Source organism: Mustela erminea, chromosome 9 (assembly GCF_009829155.1).
Source record: "Mustela erminea isolate mMusErm1 chromosome 9, mMusErm1.Pri, whole genome shotgun sequence".
NCBI lineage: Eukaryota > Metazoa > Chordata > Mammalia > Carnivora > Mustelidae > Mustela > Mustela erminea.
The window spans coordinates 47,673,026-47,681,232 of record NC_045622.1 but is presented as its reverse complement, the minus strand read 5'-3'; positions in this window follow the sequence as shown (position 1 = coordinate 47,681,232).

The following is an 8,207-nucleotide window of genomic DNA, read 5'->3' as shown; positions in this document are numbered from 1 at the left end:
AGTCTTCAAAAGTGACACGCTTCTTCTCATGGCTCCTACGCATATACTGTTCCCTCCGCTTAGAACACCTCTCTCCTCCCTCTTCCCCATTCCCCTTGCTAGTTCTTAATCAACCTTTAAGTCTCAGCTCATTCATCATTTCGATTAGAAAGGATTCTTTGATCTATTCCAAATGGGTTAGCTCTCATTATTCACTTTTAGAATACCCTAGAAATTTTTGTTATAACATTTGCCACCAATGTGAAATAATCATTATTCTTTTGTGTAATTAGCTATTTAAAACTAGCTCCTAAATGAAAATACATAAGATTTTCAAGGACAGAAATAATATATTTTATTTAACACTATAAATACAAGCCTAGAAAAAAAAATTGTTACATAGATAAATGAATGAATTAAATAAGTACGTAGGAATATGGCATTTTCTGTTCTCTCCACCCAATTTTTTTATACTTTACATCTCTTTCTTGTAGGGGAATTGTCTTTTAGTATAATAATACAACACAGCTCATTACAAAAGGATGCCAACATTACCAAGTAAAAGGTCAAATTTATCAGAGACACTTTGGACACTGAAAAAAAGGGAAAAAAATGTGAAGACCCAAGCCAGACCAACTGGTTTTTGAACAAAAGAGATAGTTTTAGAAGTGTCAATGAAGACAAAATGTGTGTGTGTGTGTGTGTGTGTGTTAGATGATCGATAGATGATAGATAGATGGATAACCTATAGAAAAGAGATCTCCAAGAAACCATGAGAGGTCTAAAAAGGAATAATAAGGAAATATTTAGTGTCGTGCTCTGGACTGAGAGTAGATATATGGAGAGCTACAAATAAGGATATTTTAAGGCCATGGACTATGCCTAAGCCTTTCCCAACTTGGTGGACTTGACAGAATTTTAAATTTTAAATTTTAAAATGTTTTTTTAAAAGCCTTCTCAGCCTGGAACCTGAGAATTTTGTAACCTGGGTCCAACTGCCAGACTCCGCATCACATAATTCCAGAAACCCTAAACAGCTCAGCGTCTTTCAAGATGCACCACATAAACTCTGATGCATCATATTAGCCCAACTCTGCTCCCCATTGGCCTGCATTCCCACTCCCAAAACATTCCTCAAAACCCACCTCCGCTATGGCCACGGTCGCCAAACTGTGGAAAGAACCAAGATGCCCTTCAACGGATGAATGGATAAGGAAGATGTGGTCCATATACACCATGGAGTATTACGCCTCCATCACAAAGGATGAATACCCAACTTTTGTATCAACATGGGTGGGAATGGAAGAGATTATGCTGAGTGAAATAAGTCAAGCAGAGAGAGTTAATTATCATACGGTTTCACTTATTTGTGGAGCATAACAAATAGCATGGAGGACAAGGAGAGTTAGAGAGGAGAAGGTAGTTGGGGGAAATTAGAAGAGGAGGTGAACCATGAGAGACTATGGACTCTGAAAAACAATCTGAGGGGTTTGAAGCGGCGGGGGGTGGGAGGTTGGGAGAACCAGGCGGTGGGTATTAGAGAGGGCACAGACTGCATGGAGCACTTGGTGTGGTGCAAAAATAATGAGTACTGTTATGCTGAAAACAAATTAAAAAAAAAAAAACAAACACCTCTAATGTCAGCTGTCCTGTGAAGGGTTCACTGAGCCTCTAGTCAGAAACCAACTCCCCTATTTTTGCTGAAGTCTCATAGTCTGTAATTCATGCCATCATCATTAGTTAGAACATATTGATTTGGTTCTTCCAACCCATTATAAATAATCCTATATGCTGCTTTGTTATCAACAAAGCCTTTTTACACCCAATATACCTTATGCCCCAATCAGCAACAATGCTATAAAGCAATGTGATTATTTCCACGTTACAGGAGAAATGTAACTCAGTTTATAGGAGAAGATGAACAGGTAATTGTCCACGGTCACACAGCTAATAGGTGACAGATCTGGAATTTATATCCAGATTCTTTTACTCCAAATAATTTGCTCCTTCCATTATTTCCAAGTTGAGTGTCTTCACTTCCAGTCTTGCCTTGCATCTAAGGGTGAACATGTCTTACCCTCCCTTGTAAATTATAAAACATTTGAGAAACAGATATGAAGCTGATTTTTCTCTATAGGTGCATTTGATGAATTTCATAAATTGGCTGATGATACAGAAAGTTTTCAGAAACTTGGGAATCCAACAAGAATTGTCTCAAAAAGGCATTTTCTTGATATCTTGATTTCATTATCATATAAAACTGTTTTCCAAACCAATGTGAACGTCTAACAAATAAGTGAAATTGCACAGCTTAAAGTACATTAGGCCTCCAGACACATTTTTAGTGCTGTTCATCAAAGGCAATGAAAAAGCTAAGCTGTTACTGAAAGGGAAAGGAGAAGAGAAACTTTTGATTTAAAAGGTTCTCATTAATAAAGAATTATGTAGGTATTTCCATTAGAAGAGAAATTATTTAACAACAAGCATGTGTCAGGCCTTATATGAGCTCTATTGTTATATAGCAAGTTACCTTAAAAGTTAGTGATTTAAAAGTGTTTCACAGGGGTGCTTGAGTATCTCATCTGTTAGTGTCCTACTGTTGATTTCAGCTCAGGTCATGATCTCAGGTTCCTAGGATTAAGCCCTGCATCTGACCCTGCACTCAGCCTGGAGTCTGCTTGCCCCTCTCTCTCTGCTCCTCAAATGAGTGTGTGTGTGTGCTCTCAAATAAATAAATAAATAATATCTTTTTAAAAAGTGTTCCACAGACTCTTAACTATAAAGAAAAAAACTGACAGTAACCAGAGGCAGTGGGGGTGGGGGGAGGCCCGTATGTGTGGAATGGGCAAAATAGGTGATGGGGATTAAGGAGGGCACTTGTGATAAGTACCTGGTGATGTATGGAAGTGCTGAATCACTATATTATATAAACTAATATGACACTGTACATTAACTACATCGGATTTAAAATTAAAACTTAATTTTAAAAAACTGTTTCAGTGGGTCAGTAATCTGGGCATGGCTTAGCTGGTTGCCTCGGATTTAGTTTCTCTCATAAGACTATGATTAAGTTCTTGCTCAAGGCTGCAGTCTCACATCCAAGCTCAAGTAGGGGAAGACAGGCTTCCAAGCTCACTCATAATGTCATCAGCAGGTCTTGAGGCCTCATTGCCTGTTGGCCAATCATATCAACTCTTTCCTATATGGACCACTCCACAGAGCTACACACAACACAGCTGCTTGCTTCTCCCAGAATGAGAACTGAAAGAGCAAAATGGAAATCAGTCTTTTTATAAGCTAATCTCAACAGGCACAACCCATCACTTTTTTAACATTCTATTCATTAGAATCAAGTCATTAGGTCCAGTCTTCCCTCAGAGGAGAAGATTGTATCAGGGGATACAAACAGGGGCCACCGGGGACCATCACAATCTCTGATACACAGTATTTCATTTGGTCTTCACAATGGTGCTATGAGGCATGTATAATAATTTCAGCTTTACAGTTGAGAAAATTAGGATTTAGAGACAGTGAGGAACTTATTCAAAGCCATATAGTTAATTTAAAAAAGAATAAGAAGAAGAAGAAATTTAAATCCAAGACTGATTCCAAAGCCCATTCATCAAGGTAGAGTGACGCATGTGCCTCTGTTCACCTGGGACAGTTTCTGCTCATGCCTGTAATTATTAATGGCATACACATTTATTTCCAAAATTGTTCAGATTTGGATGATAAATTATAGAATCATCCTAGTTGTAGATATTCAAAGCAAGTTCATTTCAAAAGTTAGCTCCTCCTGGACCTTTTTCTGATACTCCAAGGTAGGGCCTTATGTGGAAGGTGCACTCAATCCTGATTAAGTGAACAAAATCAAATTGATTTCTCAATGTAAATGAACTTAAAACACTTAGAAAACATCAGTATTCATAGGAATTAATAAAATAGGTAATATCATCAGAAAGACAAAGGAAAGACTAGATAACTTTCATTCTTTCTGCGTTTACTGAACACCTACCTTGAGCTAGGTGCTATGCAGATGTTAATATGTGATTCTTCTCTCAAGGACCAGGTACCCGGCAGAAGCCTAGAATTCTGTAACACAGGTGATCCAGGCAATGATAATGTAAATGTTCTTATATTTCCATGCTTTTGCCTCTGTCCAGAATCTCTCACTTCAACTACCCACATAGCTGATGGATTATCTTTTTTATCTTTTTATTGTTACCTTTTATCTTTTAAATTATCTTTTAATTATCTTTTAAAACATAGATGAAGTTTCATATTCTCTGAGTCTTCCATGATCCTTTCCGCACCCCTCCAGCAGAATGGATCACACCTGCCTTTGTTTCCCTGTATTTTTTATCCTAATCTCTACAATGTGTACTAACCCTCAGCTGTAAGGACTGGCTAACATAGCAGCCTCCCCTACTTACTGGACTTTAAGCTCCCGACAGCAAGATTCATATCATATGCCAAAACACAGGCGCCCAAGAAATTTCTGTGTTGAATTGAACTAAGCAGAAGGCTAAACATTTATCACTATCATCATCAACCAGTGTGGACAGACTCCCACATCCAGGACAGAGCCTGCTAAAGTGCCCTTTTTCCCCCAAATCTAAGATTACACAGAGGGACTACACAGAGTGACTGACCTGGGCTTTCATTTTACAAGTTAGTTCTGATTAGCTGGACGGGGCTATGTGAAGTAATACATTGAGAAGGACTCTGAGTCTGGATCCAGAGTTAACAACACAATCATAGTTAGTTAGCTATCTGAGAAAGTAACAAGAACAGGGAGAAAGACCACATGGACCTGTATTGGCCTTCCTGGACATATATATATATACTTACTTCTGTTGCAAAGGCACAAAAGTATTCATACATTCTCACTAAAGTACACACAGAAAGAGAAAGAGAGAGAACATAACCGCTTTTCCAGCATCCTCAAATCAAAAGTCTCAGAAATGTTATAAGGCATTGAGAAGCCCTAATCTCAACGAAGGAAGAGATTCTTACCAGTTTAATTTTTTGCTATATCACCAAGCTGTTGTGCAGTTAGGACAGTGCCAGGTACTCAATAAACATTTGTACTCTTATAAATTGTAACAAAAAATGCATTGCTAATTCAATATTTTAGGTACATTATTACTAATACAGATTTTTTTTTCTACTCTGGAAACCTAAGCAGCATTTCTTACACTGAGTCCAGGAAAAAAGCATTCTGGGTGTTTATTTTTAAAAATATGTCAAGATTTGGGGATGCTTTTCTGTCTCTGAAAATGCTTTTCCCCTTGTCTGGAAAGTCCATTCTTTTTCACCTAGAAAACTCCTATAAAACCTTTAAGGTCCAGCTCAAACGTGACTCCTATGTGAAACCTTTCTAGATTCTCCCAGTGGAGTTCATGCTAAGTCTCCTATGTTCCTATAGTACAGTTTGGGCTTATATACTTCATAAGGATTCCATGTCTCCAACTCCAGTCAGATAAAAATCTTTTTAAATGAAGGCAATTCTTCTTTGAAATGGTTCTCTTTTAACTTTGAAAACCACAAAATGCATTAGATGCCTTCCTGAACGTGATTAGGAGAAAAGAAAACCAACTAAAAGCTTTTACAAGATGCCTTTTCATCACTGCATGGCAGAGAATAAAATCAGTTCTTGTTATTTCTTAGACAGACAGCCCTTCTTTGCCTCCTGGGTTCTACAGCTTTTAGTTCTTCCCATTGTTATAAACCATGACACAGCATGTTACTCACAAAAGAAAATTACTTTTTCAAAGGAGGCACTGAAGCTGCCCCCATGAAGGTGAAGCTTCCAGTTTGTGAAGGTCAGTTGCTAAGGGCAAAGTCATAAGGCAATCTTCTCGAGCATCTTGGGGACCATCTATAACCTACATGTTCAGACCAGGCATAAAAACCCACATTACGACTTATGGGCTGGAGAGATGGCATCTGACCAAAACCCCCTCAATGACAAGGAAACAGAAAAGGAAATGGTTGTGGTCTGATTAAAGCCAGCCCATTGAGTGAGTTCTCAGAGTTCTAAAATTCCCCCAAGAAGGCATGACCTTGTAGCTGTCCAAAAGAAGAATGAGAATGACTAACTTCCTCAAAAATACTGTGCATCTCAATTTCTCGAACAGTTCAATTCCTTCTTCACTATTGTGTCAACATATCTATATCCCCAAAGTGCATAAGGCTTTACATTTATGATCAGAATTTTTTTTTGTTTTGTTTTGGTTTCATCCAGATGGAGCTGTTCAAACCTTGAAAACTTACAAAGACCTCCCCCACCACCCTCTCCTCTCTGCCATAACCCAAAAACCTGGGTTACAAGATGTGCCAGACCTGAATGTGGTCCAAAAAGAATAAAGTAAGCCTTAAATAAAACCTGAAGAACTCTGTTTAAAGGGGTTAGGAAATCCCAGATCTGATCCAGGCTGGCATCAACAGGTGAAGGGTCTGATTTTATAGGATAGCATATAGCAGAGGAACCTATGGCCATTTATATTCACTGTCCCTATTTATCTGGTTATATTAGGGCTGTAGTGGGCAGCAGATTTATACATAGAGAATCTGACCCCTAGCCTCAGGCCATATGTACTGTCCAGGGTCAGAGAGGCAGGGATTTACTTTCTTGAGGATTCAAGGAACTTCATGGGAAGTAACTATCCCTAAGGAGAGAAAGTTTCATAGTATGGTCAGTCATAAAGACTAAATGCACCTACAGGGTATTGAGGAAAAAATAAAAGACATGTCCATTACCAAGCCTTATTCCAAGGACAATAAGACAGACCAAATTCTACTCATGTTTAATAAAGGAAATTTCACACTGGGTGTGGTGCATAAACAATGAATTATGGATCACCAAGAAAAAACAAAATTAAATTTTAAAAAAAGAAATAATAGTAGGGTGGTGTTAAAGAGCACAAAGTATAATAATGCCAAGGACACAAACTGAAATTTTCAAAAAAAATTTAAAATTTTTTATAAAAGGAAATTTCAGCACAGCACCAAATTTGGCACTCATCACCTCACCCCCAAGAGGTACTAAGCCTAGAGGCTGAGTATCTTCAGTACCTGTATCCTACTTGTGTTAGAGCAGTAAGAGCCTAGACTCCTGAGCTCTACCACTGCTTGAATCTCCTCTGGCCAATAAACCAATCCAACCAGCTGAGTCTGTCGAAATGGTATCATAAATTAATATAAGTGAATGTCTCAGTATCTTTTGCAGTGGTTATTGTATGTATCAACCTGAATGAGCTAACAAATGCCCGGATAGCTGATAAAACATCAATTCTGGATATGGATGCAAGGGTGTTTCTGAAAGAGATTAGCATTTGATTCAGCGGACTGAGTAAAGAGACCCACCCTTGCCAGCATAAGTAGGTATCAGCCAATCCTTTGAGAGCTCAAACAGAATGAAAAAGTCAAAGAAAAGTGAATTCTCTCTCTTTTCTTGAGCTGGCACACCTATCTTTTCTTGCCCTTCCACTTTGGGGCTTCTAGTTCTCAGGCCTTCAGACTTAAACTGAATGATACCCCAGGCTTTCATGGTTCTCCAGCTGCTGATGGAGAATTGTGGGACTTTCTAGCCCTCACAGTCATGTGGGCCAATTCCTGTAATAAATTTTAACTTACATATATCTATATCTATCTATCTATCTATCTATCTATCTATCTATATAGATAGATAGATATCTTATTAGCTGTTTTTCTGGAGAACCCTAACACATTTTCATTCAGCAAATATGTACTAAACACCTACAAAGTGGCAGACATTTTGCTAAACTCTCAAACTACAAAGACATGATCCTCCCTTCAAAAAGTTCACAGGTTAGCTGGAAACACAGAGAGCAAAGAAATAACTATAATACAACGTGAAGAACGCAATATTAGGATATGCAGAATATTATCCCTGTATATCAAAGAGGTCCCTAACCTAACTTGGAAAGTTCAAGTAAGTTTACATGAATAAAGCAGTTCAAGAATATCCTTTTTTTGTTTGAATATTTTATGTAAGTACATTGAGTACTAAACAGCATAGCAGGAGTTAGTGAGAAGCAGTGTAAGGAACAGGCACTCTAGACAGACAGAATGGCATAAGCGAAAACAAAGATAAGAAAAGAGCTGTGCTCTCTAAGAACCAGAAGCAGTTCATATTGCTGGAAGACAAGATATGAGGCAGCGAGGAAAGGAGATGAAACCAGAGAGGTGGATGGAAGTCAGAA